Source organism: Panthera leo, chromosome B2 (genome assembly GCF_018350215.1).
Source record: "Panthera leo isolate Ple1 chromosome B2, P.leo_Ple1_pat1.1, whole genome shotgun sequence".
Classification (NCBI taxonomy): Eukaryota; Metazoa; Chordata; class Mammalia; order Carnivora; family Felidae; genus Panthera; species Panthera leo.
This window is the reverse complement of record NC_056683.1, coordinates 19,913,969-19,940,954: the sequence shown is the minus strand read 5'-3', so window position 1 is coordinate 19,940,954 and position 26,986 is coordinate 19,913,969. Positions and strand designations below refer to the sequence as shown.

Below are 26,986 nucleotides of genomic sequence, written 5' to 3'. Positions count from 1 at the left end.
TGAAGCCAAGACTACATTGTATGTTAACTAACTTGAAAATAAATTAATAAAACAAAACAAAACAAAAAATAAATCCTTTCAACAAGCAACAATAAAAAATATGAAGTCAAATTCAAGGTTTAAAATGTGTGACGAGGTTTCAACATGTAAAACCCTGATTTCAAAGTCACGGTCTAGTTTATATTAGCAAGCAAATTGGGGTGTTGATATAACCTGAATAATTCGAGTACATTCCCAAACTTAATTTTCTTTAATTTTAGAATATTTCATATCAACTTTTTTTATAATTAGATTTTTTGTTTTTTTTTATAGAAATTATGCACGCTTGCTACAAAAACTTATAATGACAAGAGAGGAAAATAAATAATACCCATAATTTTATCCATTTATCCTATGCTCTGTAACAATTTGAGTACCTAATACGTACAATACATATTTTGTGCCTTTATGGAGTTTATAGAATATCAGAGATAACAGATATTAAACAGAGAGTCACAAAAGGACTCTATGATTGCAACAGACTCCAATGCTATGAAAACAGAGTCCAAGGTTCTCTTAGGATGCATGACATGGGGACCTATTGTAGACTAGGGGAAGGGGTGAATATTGTGACAATGTGTTTCAGTCTGAAGTTTGAGCAGAGCCTGGGTAAGAGGGTAGGAGTGGTGAATGGGAGAAGAACATTCTAGATGGAAGGAACTGTGAGTGGCCAGGCCCTGAGGACGGAAGGCCATTGGCAAGTTCCCAGAGGCCCAAATGCCTGGGGAGTGGTGAGCAGAAAGGAAGGTGGCAGAGACAAAGCTGGAACAGCAGGTCAGAACCAGATCATGTGGCACCTTTGAAGGAACTCAACTTTTCTAAAAACAGTGAGAGAGAAAAAATATTAATAGTTTGAGCCAACTTGTTCTTTCTCTTTCATTAATTCTTAGAGGATCAGACATTATACGCTGTTTGTAACTTGCATCTGTATTCATTAAATGTTCTTCCACAACAATTTTGTTTCTGCTAATTAGTTTCATTGTACGGATTTTTCATAGTTTACTTCACCACACTCCTATTTTATACCTTTGAATTTTTGGTTGTTTTAGCTATTATTAACACTGATGCAATGAATATCATTGTGGAGACATATTTGTACACATTCGTAACTGTTTCTTTGGGAAAAATTCACAAACAGCACAACAGGATTTCGCTGTCAAAGGATAAGGACATTTGCAAGCTTTTAATATGAACTGCCAAATTGCCTTCCAGAAAGATTGGAACAATTATTTCCATGGTAGTGTAAAAGACCATCTGTGACAAATCTACTTTTTGAGCCTAAGTTATAGAGATGACTGGGGGAAATTTTCAGGTTCTATGAGATAGTCTTAAATAGCTATTTGCAAAACTGGAATTTACTTGGAGATTCTTAGTTGATAATTAAATCTGAGCCATGTGCCTGGAAATCTATAAAATTCCTGTCTTCCAATCTGATAGGTTTCAGTTAAGAATGAATCGCGTGAGCCGATTACTAAAATATGTTGTCAGCTTCAACGTCTGTAGGTGACATGTCGTTTTTTTACATTTGTACAGGTAGTGAAAAACTTTAACTTATACATAGGACACATAGAAACTCTGCATTTCAAAAATTTGAATTTGGGGCAAATTATTGAAATTCATGATTAACCCATGAGGCTGGGTCCCCCCAAATACAAACACATTCAAAAACAGATTTCGAAAGTGTCAAGAAATATTAGAAAAGTATCCTTTACTCAGTATGATTAAGTCTACCTCAGATGCTCCAAGCTATTTTTAAGCAATTGCTTGAAATTTTCAACACCAGAGCTGATACGCTATCACTGGGTTTCTCACTAATTCCAGCTCTCACTCTTGGCAATACACCCCAGCTTTGATCTGCCTCCGGCTCTTTGGCTTCCACATTCAGATTTTGTTCTCTCTGGCTTTTACTCATTGCTTTCCTTAATGGATTTTGGCTTCTCCTAACGTTCTGGGTTTTCTTACTCTGTACAACCTCAGATGGGCAGACCTTCGTTACCCTCATGCCCGGCTCACCTCACTATGGCTGTCTGGAACACACGCCCCTGTAAACTGTCAATGAGACCCCCCTGGCCTTGTCATCTTTGAGTTGGGGCAGATATTTGAACAAAAAGGTATGTATTTTCTTAACTGTTCAAATAATTGTGTAAACGTCCCAATAAGCCATAAGGTATTTATGAAAAGTTTCTTTCATGTAATTTTGGCAAAAATATAAAAATAAATGACACATTTCCTATTTCCATGACAGTTACAGTTAATGCTTATAATGACATGTAACTTTGAACTAAGAAATTAGTATTTTACTTGAATTAATAAGTGGGGATACAGTATTTTATAGCACCATCACCCTGAGAGTGACACAGACTTGTGTGTTGCAGACATACGTAATTAAGTGCTAACTTAAGTGGCTAATTCAGCAAGGGCTCTAGGACTTCAAGGAGGGAGAGGGGGCTCAGTCCCTGTTTGAGTAGTTAGGGAAAGTTTCTTGGATAAAGTGGGCCTTCGAGAGTAAATATTATTTAGGTAAGCAGAAAGGAGAAGACAGAGCACAGAGGAAGGGACTCATTTTGGCAAAATGAAGGAAATGCATGAAGCATGGTATGACTTGAAATGACAGAAACATTTCAATGACCTGTTCAAGTTTTGCCATACTTTGTGCTGTGATCATTGACAAAGTGGTTTTCTTCAAACATAAAATTAATGCACTTGACTGACCCACCTTTGTCGGGGTACGTACTTTTTTTTTTTAAATCTTTTTAATGCTTATTTTTGAGAGAGAAAGAGAGACAGAGCATGAGCAGGGAAGGGGCAGCGAGAGAGGGAGACACAGAATCTGAAACAGGCTTCAGGCTCTGAGCTGTCAGCACAGAGCCCGACGCGGGGCTTGAACTCGCAAACCACGAGATCATGACCTGAGCCGAAGTCGGATGCTTAACCGACTGAGCCACCCAGGCACCCCTGTACTTTTTAACTGTATTTCCTAATAATGACATTGGCTCTATTTTGCCATTCATCCTGTTTTATTCTTACTCAAGAGCACGTGAAGCTCATAGAACAAGTACTTGGAAAACGATTTCTAAGTGAGGCAAATGGAATATAAGCAAATCGAATGGAGCAAATAGTTATTTAACGCTCCCATTTCTTCAGCCTCTCAGTTGTTCTTTTACCTTTCCTCTCTCTTGCATACCACAATCAAATGCTCATCACAAACATTTTTTTTTTTTTTTTTTGCATTCACATTCTTCAGTCTTCCCTTCAGCAACTTGTACAGGTGCCTCCGAATTCAAACATAGTATAGAATAATATTCCCTCAATTGGTGCCTCTGGTATCATTTCTCTCTACTCCACTTTCCAGACAGACTGGTAATTAGACTACTTAAAAAATACTGCTTTTATTTCAGGACATTTCCTGATCCAAACCCCTACACTGGTTTTCCATCATCACCTGAAAGGCAGAGTTCTCCACACCATCCAGCCTACTGCATCTCCTGCTAGTGCCCCAAAGGTCATTCCTCAAAAACTCGCTGGTTTTTGTTTCATTCCCCACTGTGGAATATTTCTACCTCTCCCTTCTGAATTCACCATGGCCGGTTTCAATGTTTACTTCCTTCTTCACTAAGCAAACGGGCCTGTATAGGTCCTACTGGCCCGCTGACTCCTTTTCTGATCAATCCTGTGTACAGAGCTTTCTTCCATTATGTCCAAAAATGAATTAAAACTTAGGTGGCACGTACAATTGATCAATCTTGTATTGTTATTTTATATTCTTCCATATTATATGGTTATTCCAAGTAACAGATAACCTCTTTGAAGATGGTGACAGACTTTCCATTACCCCACCCCCACAGAGTAGGCCTTACTTATGGCATTTATAAGTCCTGGATTACACTCTGTTTGTTTTTTAAGTAACCTTTAAAGGTATGTATCTCACTGGTAATAGGAAAAGAAAAACAGGAAGGAGTGAGGGAGATCTGCTTTTCATAGACAGGATGCTCAACTTTTCAGCATTTCTTTAGGAAGTTCATGCTGTTCAACTGTTGCATTCACCTTGGTCTCTTCCATAGCATTTCACAGGTTAATAAAACCTAACACTTATCCAGTAGTTCCTACATGCCAGGCATTATACCAAGTGTTTTACATGAATTCTCTCATTCAACATTCATGCTATTCCTATGAGATAGACATTATTGTACACATTTTGCTGAGAAGGAACTAGAAGCTTCCAGATCAGTATCAGAACAAGTAGATGGTAAGACCAAGATTTTCATTCAACTGGATTCAATGCTTTTTCTTTCTTCTCCACATTTCTCTTCTTAAAGAAGATTCCTCAGTGAACCAAAGTGGAAATCAAGAACTTTTGTAAAGCTGAAAGAGAAGTATAATGTGGATGATTGGGAAGAATATTTTTCTTTTTGTAGGGAAGCATGATTCCTTGATTACACAAGGTGACAGGAGGTAGATGAAAAGCTGGTCCTTAAATCAGTGTAAGCATTTGTCCTGGTCAGGTAGAATATTGAAAGGTGATTGGCTTTTATAGCTAGACATGACATTTGTTGGCACATTGATCTGTTACTTCCAAGAATAGTTGTTATTTCCCTGATCTTAGCCATAAGGTTATTGATTTCCATGGAAGATGTGGGAAGACACTGGATGTAGAATGCAGACGATTAGAAATGGATCTGAAAGGATGAAACATTTTCGAAAACTGATGGAACAAAAAAGATTTTCATTATCCTACTTCTTCTTATTCTGTCACCATGAACTTTTCCCACTGTAAAGGAATCTATCTTCCCAAGTGGGGAAAAATGATTTTTAAAAAGATAAGCCTGAAAAAATTAATTTAAGCTTAGCCATATTAGGGTGGCATTAAGGCACTCCCGGGTATATTTTATTGGTCCATTAATATAGGCCCCGAGTGGTTGAATACACCTAAGGCATGTACTGTATTAATGAACCAATAAAACATGCCCTGGAGTGCCTTAATGATATATTACAACCATTTCTATTACATACATAAATGCACTATTTGCTGGCTGTCTTGCATAGTTTTAAAGAAAATCTTCAATTAACCAAAAATATTGCATCAAGAACTCTTACCCACAATAAAAAAAAAAGCAACAAAGAATCCTGTAATTAACTTACTGGGCTAGTTACCCATGAGGTGATTCTGGATTGATTTAATCTTTGGAGCTTTTTCACTCCACGACTTAGGAAGAACTAGTTCTTTGGATTTACAATTGGATACTTTTAGGAAAGGAAACAGATGAAAGCTGACAGAATTCATGTGTTCCTTTCTTCCTTCAAATATCCCACCCCGGCTTCTGGTTATAAAATTAAATAGATTTTAATGACTGGATCCAAATGTTAGCCTTCTGTGTTCATATTGAAAGAATATCTTTTAGGAATTTGGGGAAAATTTTTTTGCAGAGCAATAAAGAATGCTATACACTCATAGGCAAACATGACAGGATTGCAAACAGTACGTGGGATCTGGTAAAAATGTCTTCTCCTGACCAACGTGGTGTCCCACTTATTTAACTCAGTGTTAGCTCCGCTGTTTTTTCACTGGAGCCATCAACCCAGACACATTTCTATGAGTGGGAGTGGGTGAAAGAGGGAATGGAAAGAAGGAGATATAATGATGATGAGACTGGAGATGACTTCTTTAGAGATTATTAGACAAGAGACAATGTTTTAATTATTTTTAGATCTATTATCTGTGGAGCAACCTTATGAGGGGGCTACTGTTCAATTTGTTGCATCGATGGGATATCCAAAGTAAAACCAGAAACTCTTCTACAGGTAGGGCTTGGGTTTGATCCCGGCCATCTGAATCCAAAGCCCATACTCAAGTGGGTAAAGTTTGGTGTGGCCACTCTGAGAAAAACAGAGAACTATTAATTTAATGCTTTCTTTGGATTGCAAGCACCTTTAGAGTAGGAGTCATTTCTAAAGTCTATACATCAACATTACATTTTACATAACATTCTTTCTCTCTGCTCCCTCTTTCGAGGGGCACACTGGTAGTGGAGAGACAGCTGGTAGACATGAAGGAGCCTCTCAGCAGGGGCTTCAAGGATGCAAGGTGACTTGCATGGAGCAATGATCCAAGACCCGGTGGGAATGGGGAGATTGCAATACTAGATACCAATGGCGAGAAAGAAGATAAGGTGTGAATGTCTCAACATTTGACCATGGTGAGAAGGTGGTGGTTGAGAGCCAGACATCCTTCCATTCCCACTGATGCTGTGATACTAAGTAGATCCCTTGACACTGACATGCCACCCCTGGGATAATGAATGATTACAGAAAACCTTCAGGTTAGTCATAGCTGGAGAAAACACTGCACTGACTGATGAATCCTGAATTTGACCATGAGACTGACTGGGGGTGCATGATAGTAATGAGTTGCTAAAGAAAATATAAAATGAGAAAACTTTGTATATGCATGTTTGAAGCCTGAGATTACTATCCTCAGTTGTTTTATTCATGGACATTTTAATTGCTACAGATTTGCAACCTAAGAGAACCTGACTATGAAATGTTGTAAAAAGTCACTGAAGTGACTGCAGTTATTGTTTGTGGTAGAGTCATAGGTTAGCCATCATGTAATCATAAAACTTGCCTTTTCAAGGAATTGCATTTGAGCTTAATTTCTTCTTTAAAAAGATCTGTAAAACACTAGGAATTTCATTATTTTTTTCAGCTTTTTCAGAGCCAGTTTCCCTAACTGGATTTTATAATCCTGGAAAACAGTTGCTTATGGGTCTTCTCTGACTCCTTTTGATTTTTACTCATAGTTTATATTTGCCTTGCATGTTTTGTACTCAAGTGATATAATTCTACTGGCTTCATTTACAGAAGGGCTTAATCCATGTGTTGAAAGACATACTGCAGTGTTGTTCACTCAACCATTAGGACGCAAGAAAGTTTGTAAAATAAGCCTTTACTGCATTAAAAAATTCCGAGAAATCTACCAAACAGGTTATGCAACAATATCTTTAAAAATCCCACATATATTGAGAAGTAATTGATACCTCTTTATTTAAAGATGTTACTGAAGATTACTTTTTAAAGACAATTAGGTTGGTGCTATTTATAATGAAATAGTAATTTAATACCAGACAGTAAATCTACCATACAATTTCACTAGATAAATCCCTGCATCATGCAAGGTCACTGAGTTTGTTAAGTGACTCATGTGTTGGTTTATGTTCAATTTGGGAACCAGGACACAAGCTTTTCTGCAAAGTTGGCTGGATGAGTGAGCTCAATGTAGTCAGTTTCTTATAATAAAGCAGCATCAACATGTAGAACGTAATAGTGATGGCTGGACATTTGCAGTGAGTAATTTAATGGATGAACAATCTCACTATTCTTACTTTTAAAAAATTTAACACTGGTTTTGCTGATGGAGGCATCTTTGCTGACTCTAATAACAGCAACCTAAGTGTATGCTGCTTTAAACATTTCTGAAGCGCTTTCTCAGGCAGTATATCTTGTTGGATACTTTCTATGCCCTGAGACATAGATGTGGACAATATCATCCTCATTTTCAGGTAAGGAAATTATTACTCAGAGAAAATAAGTGGTTTACTTAAGGTAATTCACCTGCTAAGTGGCAAAATGCATTAGAATCAGGTCTTCTTATGTGTACTCAAGTATCTTCGTCATTCTTTTCCCCACACCAACACTTGGATATCAGTAGGTCAAGGCAGTGGGTCCAGAGTCCAAGGTGGTAGGTTGGGCATGAATGCAAACAGAGGAGAGGAAACACTGTTGAAATAATGAGCCAAATCTATATTTGGGGCATACATATTGCCTTTTAACTTTCTATAACACCGTAAGATAAACTGAAAATGCTTTATAGACCAGAAATTCAATTGAATCTAAAATCAAAATGGAGCTATCATTTGAAGATCGGATGAGATTATTAGCTCGTAACTTATTCAGAAAACTTTAGATATCCTGGAATTCTCATTCAATAAATATTGATTCTACCTTATTGACATAAAATGCTTTATAGTGGAATATAGGTGATGACCCACACTAACCGAAGTAGGAGGGCCTCATGGGACAAAGTGGAGCACATTTGATATAGTGCTGGGTTTGAGTTTAACACCAAATTCTTCTGCCTCGCTTGGGCAAATCATTTAACTTCTTTGTGGCTTAATCTTTTCAGTTGAAAAATGGGAATAACAAAACCTATCTCATAGAAGTGTTGTGAGGATTAACTTATAAATTACAGGAGTTATTCACCATTGCATGGATTTTAGGAAATCAATGAACCTTCCATAATTGCGATGCAGTAGTATATGTGTATAGGCCCATGGACAGAACTCTAGAGAGAGTGCTCATTATTGCCATTAGATGCTCAAAGGACTGTTAGATGAACCAGCATTGTATGTGAAAAGGATTTTAAATAGTGAAACACTATGTAAATAGTGGCATTCAAGGGTAAAGAAGCAATGCTCAGGAGGGAAAAACAAATGGTAATTTTCAGTAGGAGAAAAAAAAATGTCCATTTGTCTTTAACACACTTGGACTAGAATTCTATAAGATGATTCGGTAAGTCTAATTTACATACAACATAAATTACCTGTAATGGCAAAATTACTTTCACTTATAATAATTTTAAATATAGGCTTGTTAAACAGTGTGTTTGAACATATTCCATAGATGATAATCTCTAATTTACTAGTTTCTGTTTCTTTTTGAAATTGTAATGCATATATTTGAGATCCTTTTATAATTTTCCTTAGGTGATGTTGTTGAACACTTAAGTGTGGGATAAAACAAGTCTTCCCTGGTTCCAAGTAGTTAAATAATCTGTTCAATTCTTACCTTGACTTAATGAATTGATTTATAACACTTGAAGCATGTCAGTCCTTACCTCCTACTAAGATCCAGTATTTGGAATTACTAATCAATTCTCAACAAATATGACTTTTATGAAAATTGTCCTTTCCACACGTAAAACAAAAACAGACTCAACCTGGGGTAGAGTTGAGGGAGTAACATGGGGAAGAAGAAATAATATCAAAGATCTTACATTAGAAACCTTCCCTAAAGTACTAAAGAATCAGTACTGCATTTAAAAAATAGGTTGGGGTTGGTCAATGGAGCAATAGATATGCAATTTGGATGGAACACTTGCTCTCTCAGATATAAAGACATCATTGTCTGTGGAAAGAGTTCTATTGCATAAATAATGTTGAGATGACAGTGGAATTTAGATCTCCCAGTCTCTTCCTTGATTTTGGCAAGGTTGAATGTAGTGGAAACCACAGTGGTTCAGGAAGAATGCCATCATGATGTGATGTTTTATTACAGAAAAACAAAACCAGATGGTATAGGTTAGAATAATGTATCAGTTGATGTCCCAGCAGGAAATAGATGATTCATTCCAAAGAATATTTCAAGGAGTATTTAATAAAGGGGCCATTTGTGAAAATGTAGGTGGGATATAGGAGAACCATCAAGGAGAAGTACCCCAACACTAGTCACTCAGAGCCAATTTCCACCTATAGATCTGAAGAGGTAAATTACCTGGAAGGAGAGTCTTGTGGAGGGACCACCTTGTGAAGAGCCATGATCTTTATGGGGAGGAACCAGCAACTCACAGTGACCCACAGAGAGGGAGTTAAGGGATTATGAATACTCTGTTCCCACTCTCTTCTCTCCCTCTAATCTCCTGCCAGGTCTCTAGTGGTTGAACTCACGCAGAAGCCAGAGGGCAAGACAGCTCGTTGGTATACACTTTACAGGCTGGCTTTCTGCAGCAGAGGAGGGTGGAGAATTTAACTGAAGGGGTAAATGGAAGATATCTGTTACAGTTAAGCTGCAGGGGCAAGAACTCCCCCAACTTGGTGGCTTGCAATCCCAAAGTCTTCTCACTCAGGCTGAATGTTCAATGTTTGCTCTATTCACTATGGGATTTGACAGGGAAAGAACACACAGAGTAAGTTAGAAGCAGCTAAGCTTAAAGTATCTGAAACTACTTTCCTATCAGCATTCCTGGTGGTATTCAGAAAATATTATCAGTTAGCCTTCTATCTAGGACTTATTCCCAGAAGACTTTGCCTTTCACGATTCAGATAAAATGAAGAATAGTTTCTTTCTACCAAAATATTAGCAAAGTAGCATCATGCTGTATATCCAAAATAGACTCAATATCCAGCTTCCAAAACAACTCATAACATAATAACTTTTCCTTAGTATAGATGAGATTACCATCACCTTGCCCCTCACCAGTTATGTATTAATTTGGTTTGACTTCCAGTTGCTGGCAACTGTTTCCCTTTGCCTGAGGGCGTTCTCTGGCCCATGGAGTCTGCTCTGCCTGGGCATGCAACAGCCTCAGAGTACTGGGAAGATGCTGCCATGAAGGAGCGTCCTCAGTGAGACCCAGAGGAATTCTCTCATCCATGGATGGGACAGCAGTGAGGTGCACATTCCAGAGGATCTCTTACAGTTTCCTAAGGCCATAAGACTGTAGCCATTCAAGGGCAAATTACTTCATAAAGCACCTTTTATCATCTTCCTTCCCTTCCTTTTCTCACTTCCCCTTTCTCTCATAGTATCTCCTGGGTTCACCTTCCAAATAAACTCTGAGGACTCAAATCTTTATCTCAGGGTCTGCTTGGAGGGGGTAAGGGGGTAGAGGCAGGGGCAGGGGCTGACATAAACTAACACAGTGGACTATTTCTTCAGCTACAGGCTTCCTTTTATTTATACTGAATTGTGGGACCTGGAAGGACATTAGGAAGTCTTTGGACAAATATCATTGGTAGGTAAAGAGGTTATAGGCAGAGACAAAGAAAGTAGCCTAAAGTCGTTTAATGAAGACCTTGATTATAAAGCCTTTCACTAAGGAGGATGTGAAAATATTATAGATCTTAAGACTTGGAAATTCCTGAATTAGATATCGTTTAGACATTAACTATATATATATATATATATATATATATATATATATATATATATATTTCATGTTTTGCTTGAATCATTTAATCTACAAAGATTGCGAATGATTTATTAGATGGCTAAATTAGTTGCAAGGTTCTGTCTCCTCCACTTTAGCCAATGTGCACGGTGGAATAGAGACAGGATGACTGTAATAAATAGCCCATTCAGAAAACAGAAAATTGCATTATACGTAGTAATTGCCGTCCACGGTAATGATGAAATCCTTTTGGACAGCTGTTATGAAGTCCTGGCTGTGAGTGACATTCCTTGCTTAGAACTCAATTTTGCTTTCGGAGAGGAACTTCCTTGTCCTCTGTGGTCTCTGGTGCTGCCATCTGGGGCTTCTCGCTGGTCCATGACGTGACATGGCCACATTTGTAGTGGGAGTTGAGGGCTCCAGAGTTTTTTGCTGCATACTTCCTGTCTGTATGAGTTGGGTGGCTTAAGAGTTGTTTTAATTCTCTGCCAAGGGCTTTAAAAAGAAAGTATATTTTCTGTTTTTGCTATTTCATCAGACATAATCATTCAGAGAAGGAAAGGATCCTATGTCTAGGCTTAAACTCCAAACGTCACTAAGAGAAGAAAACAAATCCAATAATAATAATAACATTCCCATCATGAATATTTTTATGTCTAGCAATGTTTCTGCTTTTCAGGTGGGGGCAAAGGAAAAAAGATTTAAAGATACAAATTCACAAATAGACATCATTTATATGGATTTACAGTAAAAAATATGTGATACATATTTACATATTTTGGCCAATAGGAAATTCAAAATCATTTACATCAAGAATTTGTCATATAGGTGATATGTCTAAATAAACATTAACTCTCAAATTTCAAAGGATTTCAGGGTATTTTTTCAAAAAACCACATCAATAAACTAATAAACAAATGAATAGAAAACTAATCAGCCAAAGACTTTTAAGTTTTAACTCACAGCTGTTTTGGCAATATAACTTCCTTTAAAGTTACTAAGACTTTCCTCTCTTTGCTTGTAGTTAGTTCAATATGCTGGTACTCACAGCTACAATTCTTTGTTAGACATAATTCTTAAATCCAATTAATTTATTTTCTTTTTCATCACAATTTTTTTTTCTCTAGTCAATGACATTTACCTTAGGGACATCAGCCTTGGGTTGAGGGCCCGGCTCAATCTAAACTTTATCACATAATTATATTATTAGATCCTTAATGATTCAATTAAAAAAAATCTTATTCTCTAATCTTTGGAATCTAATCTTTGAGATAAGCATGCCCAAATTTTCAAAGATTTAAATTTTTGGAGGCTTCCTTTCTACTCTCTCTCTCTATATATATACATACATACACACACACTCATACTATATACATATATATATATATTTATAAAATATTTCTCTATATAGTTTTATATATTTATAGATTTATATATATTTGTAAAATATTTAATGCTTTTCTTTAATCTCTTGTTTATTTTTATTTATTTTTAAGTCAACTCTATGCCCAACGTAGGACTTGAACTCTGAACCCTAAGGATGATCTACTAACTGAGTCAGCCAGGCACTCCTACTTTAATCTTTTAATATGCAAAGACTGCCAATTCTTTATTAGATGGCCAAATTAGTTGCAAGTGTTTTCTGTGGTCATTTCTTCTTCTAATAGCTTGCCACATAAAGTTACTAAATCTAATGCATGCTAATGTAATTCTGTTTTCCAATCTCTTCTGCTGGAGCCACAGGCTAGGAAGGTGTGTGGTTTGCCTCTCCAAATATCATCAGCATCATTGTAACTGAATATTTTCCCACTGCCTAACTTGATAATTCACTTGCCTAGCTTCTGATATTAGTTTCCTAGTTTTCTTCTGCCAGTAACACAGATTTTATATTTTTTGTTACTACCCACTCTGACTGAAATTTCTGTGTAAGATAACACTAATTATAGTAGCAGGTAAACCTTGAAATATAAATGACTTAATCCAACAAGATGTTTGGTTTTGGCTCATGTAAAATCCAATAGTTGGAGGGGCTGTGGGTTCTGCTTTATAAATTCATCTAGCAGTCCAAAGTAGCAATACTCTGTTGTTTTAAATATATACTTTTCAAGGCACTGACACTTAGCCAGCAGATATGGAAGGGAGAATGCAGATTTGTTTATGGGAGGTTTAATTGTTTTATTTTTTTCTCTCTCATCTTTATTGATACTAAGAATCAAAAACAAGCAAAGTTTGGGGTGCTTGGGTGGCTTAGTAGGTTAAGCATCTGACTTCGGCTCAGGTCATGATCTCACAGTTTGTGGGTTTGAGCCTGGAGCCTGCTTCAGATTCTGTGTCTCCCTCTCTCTCTGCCCCTCCCCAGCTTGCACTCTCTCTCACAAAAATTAATAAAACATTAAAAAAAAAAACAAGCAAAGTTTGGTCTCATCTGCTCCTAGAACGTTTTCTTCCTTCTTAGAGCGCAGCTTATGGGAGGTTTTTATAGCCCAGCTTGGAAGCAGTACAGATCATTTCTGTCACATTGCATTGGCTCGAAATCAGGCACTTGGCCATACTTAACTATAAGGTAGCTGTGGGCCCAGGAAGCTGTGACAACATGTAGATTTTGATAAACCCATAACATTATAGTATTCTTTACTACACTATTATTATCTTTAAAATTATCTTTTGATTCAGAGGGCTCTATTATTTATACATAACGGTTGTGAAGATCATATTCCAAAAAGAATTATGATTTTTTAATTTCCCACACTGTGATATTTACTCTTAAATAAAACGAATAAGTTTAATGTTATGCATGATCCTAGTAGCACAAAACATGACCTGAAAATTAAAAGACTAAACTTTTTATTTGAAGCCTGGTACGGTCTGGCTGTTTTATCTTGGGCAAATTACTTATCTTTAAATTTCATTTCCTTGTTTATACACTGAAAGAACAGGACAAGGTGAGTGGCTTTCAACATTTTCTATGACAAAACTTTGGTTATCTTCCCTCCCTCCCCCATCATTAATTACCATCACTTACAATGTTAAGTGATTATTTATTGGATAGCAATTTTAATGAATCAAAGATACAGGTAGCTACCAACACAGATCTTCAAACCAGCATGATTTGCCATCATTATCACAATGACAGATGTGGCTATTTTGGCAGGATAGATGACGAGAGGTAATTACTTATTCAAGAGGTATTACCTATGGGTTTAGGTTCAAATAGACAAGCTATTTTCTGGAATTTTGAGAAAATGAAAGTTAAATAGTGTACACGTTATCATCTATGGTTACCATAATTAAGTAATCTTTCCAAATTCGATAAAAATATCTAGCTTCTTATTGTGTATTAAGATATAACTATCCTGCATCAATTTCCAGGTACACATTGTACATTTCAATATATGGATTCAAATTTCTTATGAAGAAGAAAGTTTTCTTGGATTGTAATTTTAGTATTTGTTAATTCCATGGTTTTGATTTTCTTCAACAGGACCTCCAATTATACTCATGCTAGGTCTTCTTTGTCCTATGTCTATCTCAAATTATTTTTAATCTCTTTGTTTACTTTTTTTAGTTCTATTTTTTCTTTCTCTTTTCCTAACATTGCTTCTTGAGTTGTCTCTCTACTTTTATATTAGTTTCCATTGAGTCTTCATTTCTAAACCTATTACTTTTATTTCTAATTCTTTTATGTGGTCTTTCTGTTCTCATCTTTCACTATATATGTATTTATTTCTTTAAGGTTATTTAGTCTACACATTTATTTAATATTAAATTAATATTTAATATTTAATATAGTAATATTTAATTTAATATTAAATTAAATAATATTTAATTCTTTTCTGTTGTTCATATTGGAGTGAGCTGGGTACCTCTATACTTCAAAGAAGAGATTCCTGTGTAGGGGATAGAAGTGGGTCAAGCTAGATTTTTTTCTAGAATTTGGTTCTTCTTTTGTACTCCTCCCTGATTTTGTATCTGTTGTTCATGCAGAGTATTAAAAAATATGGTCTCTCCATATAGCCAAGCATCCAGTATTTTCTGATATCTGTCTGGTGCCCTCCGCCAATTGTATCTGAATTTTCTCTTCTTCTTTACTCACTTAGTTTCTGACCTAATAAATTTATGTTTATTCCAAGAAGTTTTACTTCAGTCCAGGGTTCTATTTTGTTTTTTTGCTGGGTATTTCTAATACCCCTGAGAAGAGTGTTTTAAAACAAAGACCATAACAAAAGACAAAGAAGCACATTGCATAAGATAAAGGAGTCAATCCAACAAGAAGATATCACTTTTGCAACACTTATGCACCCAAAATAAGAGCATCTAGACATAAAAATCAAATATTAATAGAAATAAAGGGAGAATTAGATAGCAATGACAGTAGGAAACTTAAATGTCCCACTTACATCAATGGATACATCATCAAAATATAAAATAAATGAGCAAACAGTGACCTTAACCAACGTATTAGACCAGATGGACTTAATATATACAGAGAATTCCACCCCAAAACAGCAGAATACACATTTTAAAAAAATACACATGGAATATTCTCCAGAGTAGATCACATGTCAGGCCACAAAACAAGTTCAAGAAGTTCAAGAAATTGAAACCATATCAAATATCTTTTCCAACCACAATGGCATAAAACCAAAAATCAATTACTAGAAAAAAACTGGAAGAAAACCCCCACAAACAAGTGTAGAGAAGAACATATTACTAAACAATCAATGGGTCGATAAAAGAATCAAAGAAGAAATAAAAAAATATTTTCAGACAAATGAAGATGGAAACACAACATTCCAAAATCTTTGGGACACAGCAGAAGAATTCTTAACAGGGAAGTTCATACAATACAGGTCTACCTCAAGAAACAAGAAAAATCTCAAATAAATAATTTACCCTTATACCCGAGGAAACTAGAAAAAGAACTAAGTCCAAAGTAAGAAAGTAGGAAATGAAAAAGATCAGGGTGGAAATAAATAAAATACAGACTGGGAAAAAAAAAAAAAAAACTAAAACAAAAGATCAATGAAGCTAAGAACTGATTCTTTGTCTTTGAAAATTCAACAAGTTTCTAGCCAGAATCATTAAGAAAAAAAGAGAGATGGCCCAAATAAATAAAATAAAAAAACAGAAGAAGAGAAATTATAGCCAATACCACAGCAATATAAAGGATCACAAGAATGCTGTAAAAAATTACATGACAACAAATTAGACAACCTAGAAGAAATGGATAATTTTCTAAAAGCATATAATCTTTCAAGACTGAAATCATGAAGAATTAGAAAATCTCCACAAATCAATTAGCGATAATGGAACTGAATCAGTAATCAAAAAAGTCACAATAAACAAAGTCCACTTCAGAGGTTAATTCTACTACACTTTTAAAGAAGAGTTAATATCTACCCTCCTCAAATTATCTCCAAAAATTGAAAATGGAAGAACACTTCTGAATTTATTTTATAGGGTCAGGGTTACCCTGATACCAAGACCAGACAAAGATATTATAAAATAAAAGAAAAAAAAGAAAAAAAGAAAATTGCAGGCCAGGGTTACTAATGAACATAGATGCAAAAATCCTCAACAAAATATTAGCAAACAAAATTTAACAATAAATTAAAAGGATCATATACCATGACCAAGCGGATCCATTCCAGGGATTCAAGGATGATTTGACATCACAAATCAATCAACATGACATACCCCATAAAAAAACAAAAGATAAAATTCTTATGATCGTCTCAATAGAGGCAGAAAATGCATTTGACAAAATTCAACTTCCATTTATGATAAAAACTCTCAAAAAAGTGAATAGAGGAATACACCTCGACAAGGTAAAGGCCATATATGACAAACCCACAGCTAATGTCATACTCAAAGGTAAAAAGCTGAAAGTTTTTTTCCTCTAAGATTAGGAACAAGACAAGGATGCTCACTATTGCCACTTTTATTTAACATAGAATTGGAAGTTCATATAGTAAAGAATGAAATCTTGCTATTCATGACAACATGGATGGACCTAAGGTGTATTATGAAAAATGAAATAAGTCAGAGAAAGATAAATACCATGTGATTTACTTACATGTGGAATTTAAACTAAAAACAAAAAAAATTTTTAAAAAGCACAAAAAAACAGAAACAGACTCACAGATACAGAAAATAATCTAGTGGTTGCCAAAGGGGAGCTGGGTGTGGATGGGTAAAATAGGTGAAGGAAATTAAAAGATATAAATTTCCAGTTATAAAATAAATAAGTCACAGAGATATAATATACAGCATAGGGAATAAAGTCAATATTTGCATAATTTTGTGTAGTGACAGAGCTATTGAGGTGATTCTTTCATAATGTAAAAAATGTTAAATCACTATGCTGTATACATGAAACTGTTGTAATATTGCATGTTAATTTAATTCAATAAAATATAAGTTATAAATGTATGACACTCTCTACTCAAATTTATTTACTTCCATTTTATACATTGGTTAGCAACAGAGCAAAAATTTGTGCTCACCTCCACTCCTATATATTATTCATTGATTATTCAAACAATTTCTGAGCTAATGGTCTACACCAATCATTGGTCCGGTGCTGGGTATATAGAGACAAAAACATTTGTTTTTATTTTTTAGGGCCTTGTAGTCTTTGAAAAGACAGCCATCACACATGAAACTTCCAATGGAATCAACTTTAACAGTTACAAAGAAAATGGAACTGAAGTTAAAAGGATAAATAACCACATGAAATGTTTCAAGTCTGCTTGGAAGAGACAACATTTGAATTGAGTCTTAAAAGATGAGGGGTATTTGTAAGAATAGGTGAATATAAGAAAGGACCTTCCAGAAGAGATAGTATGCTTATTATTATGGTAGGTCTATTGTGCTTAGCAAATGGTGATGACTTTAGTAAAATGACTTTAGAGGCATGTTAATGGCTTGGAGGAAGTGGACAAGAGTTTACATGGAGTTGGCAAAGGAACACTAGGCCAGGACTGTGGTAGAAGGGACTTCAGAGCTAAAATAAGAAATTTGACTCTAATTCTATAAGCAATAGGAGCCAAGAGAGGTTTTTAAGCAAGTGAATGACATGATTAGACTTAATTATTAGGAAAATAGCTAGAGTCACCCAACATTACCAGCTTGGTCAAGGGGTTCTGAGCCAAAAAGCTGTTCTAAGAACCTAGGCAAAAGACTATAAAGTTCAGAATTAGTCAAAAAAGATGGAGCAGAGGACTGGATTTAAGGGTATTTCTGCTACAGATCCCACAATAAAAGAGTGTTTAGACTTTAAAATGCTTTTAGAAGGAAGCAAAGTAAAATAATAATATGTGAATTTCATACGAAGATCTTTCAATTGAATTTTAGCTTTTACCAAAGAAGCATATATTAGAAGCATATATTAAATAGTCTCAATTTTTGGTCTGCCAGGTTATTTTTACATGATAAGAGTTTTCAAGAAAGAAGAATCTTTTCTTTCCAAAGAGTGATAATGTCCACTTTGACACCTCCCTAAATATCTCCAACATGAGCCAGTTGGTATAGACAAATCCAGGTCTTCAACAGCCATTGGAGCTTTTGATGCAAGACAAAAACAGTCCAATATGGAAGTGTCTGTTCCCATAGTGCTCGCCAAAGTCAAGGCTCAGCACAAGCTGCAGTTATTTTCCTGGGTTTTATGTGTTCAAGGGTATGATAATAAAAAAGAAAAACAAGTTCTCTGGTAAACCACATTTATAGGCTCCTGGACTGCAAAGTTCACAGCAAGGGTCTTTCTCTTTTGAAGTCAGCATATTTCTTGAGAAACAGAAGAGTACAAGGTCTGTGGAAGACAGGAAGGAGGGTAAGAGAGCATGTGAAGTGTTCTGCACCTGGGGCTCATGGCTCTGTGGAGTACATGGAACTTCAAGCCCAGAGACAGGCTACAGAAGGCCTTCTCTCTGAAATTATGGAACAACCATGGTGGATGTATGGATTTTTCTGGGGAAAGTGTTCATTGCTTTCATCAGATTCTCCAGCTTTAAAGAGCTGACCTTTGAAGATAAGACTGGACACGAACTATGACAATATAGGTCAGTTTATGATAAGAACCAAAAGAGTGATTTACATCATAAGGCTTTGCTACTTCAGAAGATGTGATTAGTTTGTCTCAATGGACTTAGAGTCATCTCTTTAGTTATGTATATTTATAAAGTTTGTTTAAACAGCCACACAACTTTGGGCACGTTTGCCCCTCTGAGCCACAGTTTTTTCCATTACTACCTCCTAGGTTTGTTGTGATAATTTATATAGAACAGTTTGCACAATCCTTGGGAACGTTTTAATTACATATTTATGACAAATGCGGATATGACATTTGTTATGCATGTGTATGCATAGTAGCTATAAATACAAAACTGAAGCTTAGTGAATTGTTGAGGATTAGTCATATTTTATTTATGATCATCTCTTGGAAGCTGAAGAAAGAAGATCAAGTAGCAAGAATGTTTATGTTTTGCAAGTACTGATTTTAAGAAGGCAAACGTTAGGTTCTGATGTTAACCACCTGTTGCCAAGCCATGAATGAAGAAGAACTTGAGTAAATGACAATCCCTAGTTGAGTAAATGACAATCTTTAGAGAGAGTGAGTCAAAGTGACAATTTTTAGGAGAATGTACAACCAATAAGGATCAGACCCCACTTCTGATGGCAAGGATTATAAAAACATTCCATAAAAAAATTGAATCCTGGTCAAACCCAGGCTGCTGTTTTTCATATTCTGCTTGCTGACTGATCCTGGAAACTTAATCTGATTCTTCAATTTCTCCCAACATAAGTAATTGAATTGTGGGTCAGGTGGGGCCCTGTGTCAGCAAGCTATAATCAGGGGGTTTGGTCACTCCATGGATTCCTTAACCAGCACACCAATCTGATTAAGGAGCCCAGTCTACAAAAGGGCCTTGCTTTAGGACACAGGCAACTTCTTTGTCCACTGACCTCCAATGATTAGGTCTCTGACTCAAGAGCTTGAGTTTTGAAGACTTAATGTAATTGGACGACCACAATGGGTCCCCTATCTTTCTCCCAGTCTACCTCATCCCTCCATTATTTCCGTGGCTAGCTTACAGGTTACCTAGAACACTTAATAATCCTTTTGATTCCTTTGTACTGATGTATGTATATTTTCTCAGACAGCCTTTCCCTCTGACAGAAAAATATTTTGGTAAACCAAAACAAAGCAACTCACCCACCAGACAAAGTGATTACTAAGTTGGAGATCTCATTGGAAGATATTAGCCAGCCGTGAAGCAGAAACATATTTTTCTCCACGCTTTTTCATAATAGTGTTCATAAAGTCATATGTAAGTTGGATGGTGTGTGGTTAGAGCAGTGAGGAAGGAGAGAAAATGTCCTGGAAGGGAAAGAGCACCGGGCTGTGCTGTCAACAGACCGGGGCTGAGAGCTGGGCCATGGGTTACTTACTTGCTGTTATCATGGCGGACAATTTACTTCCTAGAAATGTCCTCTCTGTGAAATGTGGATGATGATGCCTGACAGGGCAATTCTAAGGGTTAAAGGTAAAGTGGGTAAAGTGCTTGGCACCAGTGAACACAAGCACATTAAACGTGTTTTATTGTTTTGCTCATGTTCAATTCGTGTTCTACCTTAATGAAACTCCATATCAAATACTTTATTTTTATGTAGGCAGCACATTTACGTTAATCATTTGGTATGTGCCTAGTGGTAGGTGCTGGGACACAAGGGAATAAAGCAGAACCCTTACGTTCAAAGGCATAACAGTCTAATTGTTTGGGGGGTGTTTGTGTACATGTTTAAACAGTAGAGCATAATGAGTCCTTGCCTTGTTGAAAATATTATCTAAACGAAATGAAATCAGTGAGGTGGTATTTTCACTGTGCCTGGAGGACACAAAAATACATAGATAGCTCATAGTTAGGAATGGGGGTTATGGAAATTCTAAGAGGTGAATATTGAACTCTGAAATATACCAAGGGCACAAAAGTGATGAGCTGTGTTTGTGTGGTTAGTTTCCTCGTGGTATTCTCCTTCACTTTTTCAGCAATAACTTAAAATTTGTCACGTTGGATTCTTCCTGAAGTCAATCTGACTTGAATTTTAGACCCAGGATCTCCCTTTTCACTTATTTCTTTTCAAAATACCAAGTTCCCCAAAAGATTGACAAGTTTTTAAAAAGATATAATCAGATTTTTTGCAACAGGTTTGCTGCCAGAATACAGGTGTCATGAAAACCCCTGCTTAACCTAACCCAAAATGGGAAAGGAAAAGACTCATATCAATATCATCATCACGGACACACAGATTTGGACAAGTCTGCCACTTCTGGTCATCTGATCTACAAATGTGGTTGACAAAAGAACTATCGAAAAATTTGAGAAGGAGGCTGCTGAGATGGGAAAGGGTCCTCTCAGGGAGGCCTGGGTCCTGGATAAACTGAAAGCTGAACATGGACACAATATCACTGTTGACATTTCCCTGTGGAAATTCGAGGCCAGCAAGTGTTATGTGACCACCGTCGTTGCCTCAGGACACAGAGGCTTCATCAAGAACATTATTACTGCACATCTCAAGCTGAGTGTGCTGTCCTGATTGTTGCTGCTCGTGTTGGTGAATTTGAAGCAAGCATCTCCAAGAATGGGAAGACCCGTGAACATGTCCTTCTGGCTTACACTGGGTGTGAAAACAACTCATTGTTGGTGTTCACAAAGTGAATTCCACTGAGCCACCCTCCAGCCAGAAGAGAGATGAGGAAATTGTTAGGGAAGTCAGCACCTACCTTAAAAAAATTTGGCTACAATCCCAACATAGTGGCATTTGTGCCGATTTCTGGTTGAAACAGTGACAATATGCTGGAGCTAAGTGCTAACACGCCTTGGTTCAGAGGATGGAAAGTCACCTATAAAGATGGCAATGCCAGTGGAACCATGCTCCTTGAAAGTCTGTATTGTATCCTGCCACCAACTCGTCCAAATGATAAGCCCTTGCGTCTCTCCCTCTAGAACATCTACAAATTTGGGGGCATTGGTACCGTCCTTATGGGCGAAATGGAGAGTGGTGTTCTGAAATCCAGCATGGTGGTCCCCTTTGCTCGAGTCCATGTTATAACCGCAGTAAAGTCTGTGGAAATGTACAGTGAAGCTTTGCGTGAGGCTGTTCCTGGGGACAGCGTGGGCTTCAATGTCAAGAACACATCTGTCAAAGATCTTATCATGCAATGTGGCTGGTGACAGCAAGCAGCTGGCTTCACAGCTCAGGTGATTATCCTGAACCATCCAGCCAAATCAGGGCTGAACATGCACGTGTGCTGCATCGTCACCCAGATCACGTTGCTCGGAAGCTGGCTGAGCTGAAAGAGAATATTGACCGTAGTTCTAGAAAAAGCCTGGAAGATGGCCCCAAGTTCATGAAATCCGGTGACGCTGCCATTGTTGATATTGTGCTTGGCAAGCCTGTGCATGTTGAGAGCTCCTCTGACTATCCTCTGGGCTAATTTGCTGTTTGTGACACGAGACAGATGGTTTCTGGGGTTGTCATCAAAGAGTGGACAAGAAGGCAGCTGAAGCTGGCAAGGTCACCAAGCCTGCCTAGAAAGCTCGGAAGGCTAAATGAATATCATTGCCACCACCTGCCACCCCAGTCTTAATCAGCGGTGGAAGAACGGTCTCAGAACTCTTTGTGCCAATTGGCCATTTAAGTTTAGTAGTAAAAGACTAGTTAGTGATAGCAATGCATCGTAAAACCTTCAGAAGGAAAGGAGGATGTTTTGGGGACCCATTAAGTTTGTGTGTGTGTGTGGCAGTTTTAAGTTATTAATTTCTCAAATCAGTACTTTTTAATGGAAACAAGTTGACCAAAAGCTTGTCACAGAATTTTGAGACCCATTAAAACTAAAGTTTAATGAGAGAAAAAATTTAAAAAATAAAAGATATAATCAAATTTTTCTCTGCATCCCTCTTTTGCCTGCCCCCCCCCCAATCTCCAGGAAACTTTTTGACATCCACTTTATAAAATAAGCAAGTAATTATCTGTTTGGGGGATGGAAAACAGAGGAGGTGGGAAGTGAAATGACTGGCCTACACTCCTGTTATTTAGGCATGGAAATTATTTGTTTAGTGATTTTGTCACAATCATAAAACAGTTTTTGCATTGTCTTGGCCTCTTTGTGTGTTTTGAAAGAGAAGAGTGCACTTAAAACATTCTTTTAATTCTTGGGAATTAAGTGTATATTTGGGGAGGGTGTGAAAGAGGCATTCTTGAAAGAAAAATGTTTCAAGCACAACTGGGAAGACATGTTAACACAGAAAAAGGAAAATGAATAAAAAATTTTACTTTAGAATTGAAAGAGATTTTAGAGCTTATCTTGTTTAACTTCCATGTGTACAGATGAATGGCCTGGGTTTAAATGTCTTGCTCATAGAAGGTCACACAAACTGAGATGTCCTGACTTCTAGAATAGGGCTTTGCTCCCCTCCGTTATTATGAGATGACATGGCAGGATGGTCTAATAAATATTGTCGTGTTGCTGTGACTGCTTGTGAGGGCAGGTTGTTTGTACAAACAAAGTTTACATAATACCTGATACAGAAATCCTAGTGCCCTGATGTAACTTTAATGATGATGCCTTTGCTCTCTTTAGACCAGTGAAATGAACACACATTTCTAGTTTCATTTATTTTTTTATTTTTTTTAAGTTTATTTATTTATTTTGAGACAGAGAGAGAGAACCTGCATGAGCACAGGGTGGAAGGCAGAGAGAGAGAGAGAGAGAGAGAGAGAGAGAGAGAGAGAATCCCAAGTAGGCTCCATGCTGTCAGCACAGATGCTGATGTGGGAATAGATCCCACAAACCGTGAGATCATGATCTGAGCCAGTCAAGAGTTAGACGCTTAACTGACTGAGCCACGCTGGTGCCCCTGTAGCTCCATTTCATAAAAGGTCTCCTTGAGGGCACTAAATCCTGCTCTTCTGGAAGAGCTCATCCACCTCCCATGGGTAAACAATTCGCTTCTTTACAAATTTTGTTTACTCACAATCCATAAACAGAATAAATCCTGTTTTGTGTGATTGCTGTTACCACAAAATTAGACAGACTTCACTTGAATGAACAGTGGTAGACTGTTGCTAACATGGGCATCAGTTCTGCATAGTCTCATAGAAAGGAAAAAAAGTTTGACCAAACATATTGGATTTACAGTTAAGTGACTATAATTATTTAATTGTGGTTACTCTGGATACTTCTGCAGTGATGGAAAGCTAGTGGTCACTATGGTTGGTTTAAAAATCAAGTAACCCATTCCATAGTTTATAGGTGAATGTTTCTGAGTTTTAAAAAAGCTTATCAGATAGAACAATTCGCATTGGTTTTACCATTATATTCACCAAAGCCATATTCTCTCTATCTATACTTCGATACCTTCCTCAGCATTTGATCTTTAACTTCTCCAGAGACTGAATTTCAAGGTAAATTATACAAAAGTAAGTTTTGAAAGAAGCCAGTCAAGACCTAGATTTTGCTGTTTCTCAAACAAACTTTTCTTATTACTGTAGTTGAGGCTGGTGAGATTACTGACTCTACTTTTAAAATATTTTTATAATTCAAGTTGTTTGGACTTATTCTTTTTTTGGAGGGTTTCTTTTCTTTTCCTTCCTTCCTTCCTTCCTTCCTTCCTTCCTTCCTTCCTTCCTTCCTTTTTTTCCAAACACAATATATGTGAAGAAGAAATAGTAATTGATGATCATTTATACCCACTTGCTTCACCCTGGACAATTCTCTCACCTCCTCATCCATGCCCTTACCAAAAGCGGCAGATGAAAGGAAATTTCCAACCGTATGTAAAATTTTGGGAATATTGCAACATACTGATGGATCTTCTATAAGTTTGAAGCGTCAGCTCTTTATTAAGACCAATTTATTAATATTTTTCTCTTAAGTCATATTTATGAGAACAGATCTGCTTTTAATGATATTACCAATATATACAAGGTACAGCTATATCACATCATCACATTGCACATCAGAAACACACACAAACTCATTTTCACAACTCAAAACACAAAACACAAAACACACAACTCATTTTCATCTTCTCCAGGCCTCAGTTTCCTCATTTGTAAAGGAATGTGAGAAGGTGGAATGATTTTTTTTAAGTTTATTTATTTTGAGAGAGAGAGAGAGAGAGAGAGAGGATGTGCACATGATCAGGGGAGGGGCAGAGAGAGAGAGGGAGAGAATCCCAACCAGGCTCCATGCCACCAGCACAGATCCCCATGCAGGACTTGAACTCACAAATTGTGAGATCATGACCTGAGCCGAAATCAAGAGTCAGGCGCCTAACTCACTAAGCCACCCAGGTGTCCTAGGGTGGAATGATTTCTAAGGTGATTTCCTGCACAAACTTTTTATGAACGTATTCTTAACACATGAACTTCCTAGCAATCCTGACAGCAAAGAACACTCTTACCAGATTATTCCCAAGTGTAACACTTTTTTTGTGGTTTATAATTTAAATCTAAAAATGTGGATGATGTACATTCAGAAAGATTTAGGTTAACTTAGAAAATTATGGATGGATCTGCCATTTCCTATTTTAAATCCTTAACACAGGCAATCCACTGTGTGTTGTTTATTTCACGAAATGCCTTAATCCTTAAAGATCATAAGAGAATCAGAATATTCTTGTAATATTACTCTTCACAATTTAAAAACTTTGATTATGACTAGCTTTGTTCTTGTCTTTTAAGATTAAAGGGTCACAGATTTTTTTTTATAATGTTTGCTTATTTTTGAGAGAGAGAGAGACAGAGTGCAAGCAGGGGAGGGGAAGAGAGAGAAAGAGAGAGACACAGTATCTGAAGCAGACTTCGGGCTGTCTGCACAGAGCCCAACACGGGGGTCTAACTCACAAACCATGAGATCATGACCTGAACCGAAGTTGGACGCCTAACCGACTGAGCCACCCAGGCGCCCCTGAAGGGTTGTATTTTTTTTAAATGCCCTCACTATGCTGCACTCTTGCTGTCATGTGAGTACGATCTGGGGTGTTTCCATGGCCCTCCTCCAGCTTCATAATGGCCTCTTTTACAGATACGCAAGAAATTATTAGATTAATTTCCAGGCCTGGAGATGGTTCTGTATATTTTGAATTTTATGACCATAAGATGTTTGATGGACCTCCTATTCTATTTTCGTTGGCAACAGATGCAGTACATTGGGGTGCTGGAGAACTTAGAAGAAAAGCATCACATAGAAATATGCACTGAAACTAAAGCAGCGGCAATTTTAAAACAAATAGAACTCAATCCCTCTGTAGTTACTGTTTTAGAACTGATAAAACCTTTTATTTTGAAAATGAAGAGGAAAGTGAGGACATAAAGTATCTGATGTGTACAAAATAAGTGAAATTTCCTTACTGCTAATCAGATAACTTGGAGTTTCTCCGACACCACGCCTTCCTTGTCAATTACCCCCTGACATTGATCAGCCTCTGTTTTTACATCTCCATGTTAAATAGGAAGAGTTTCCAGCCTCTACTTTTTTTTTTTTTTTCTTATCGGTGAGAATTCGAAGCAGACGTTGTCACAGTTGTTTGGATGCTTATTTATCTAAGCTCTTCTAAAACCCATGAAGGCAGAATTTGTTTCTTTCTTTCTGCTTTCTTCTTTGTATTCTTAATCCTAGCAAAGTGTTTGGCATGCAGCAGGAACTCAGGGCGGATCTAGTAAATATTTGCAGCAAGAAGTACTGTGCGCCCTGAACACTAACCGCCACTGACGTCTTTAATGTCAGGTTTGCTGGAAGGAAAGCTCACGTGCTAAGAATTAGGTTCATAAAAAGTTTGCGCAGGAAATAATCTTAGGAACTATTCCATCCTCTCACGCTATTTTACAGACGAGGAAACTGAGGCCTGGGAGAAGATGACAACGAGTTGTCTTTTTTGTGTTTCTGATCTACACATTTAAAATTAAAAAAAAATTAACGTTTACTTATTTTTGAGAGAG

The 26,986-nt window shown here is 36.9% G+C and overlaps 1 long non-coding RNA gene across 2 annotated transcripts in view; it reads left to right on the top strand.

Annotated features, from left to right (window-relative positions):
• Positions 1-555: 555 nt before the first annotated feature.
• Positions 556-26,986, top strand: part of LOC122218957 — an 83,198-nt gene continuing 56,767 nt past the window's right edge. For both annotated transcript variants that reach the window (XR_006202195.1, XR_006202194.1), the window contains exons 1-2: positions 556-813; positions 2,017-2,150. This is a non-coding gene — a long non-coding RNA (uncharacterized LOC122218957). The remainder of the gene's footprint in view (positions 814-2,016; positions 2,151-26,986) is intronic.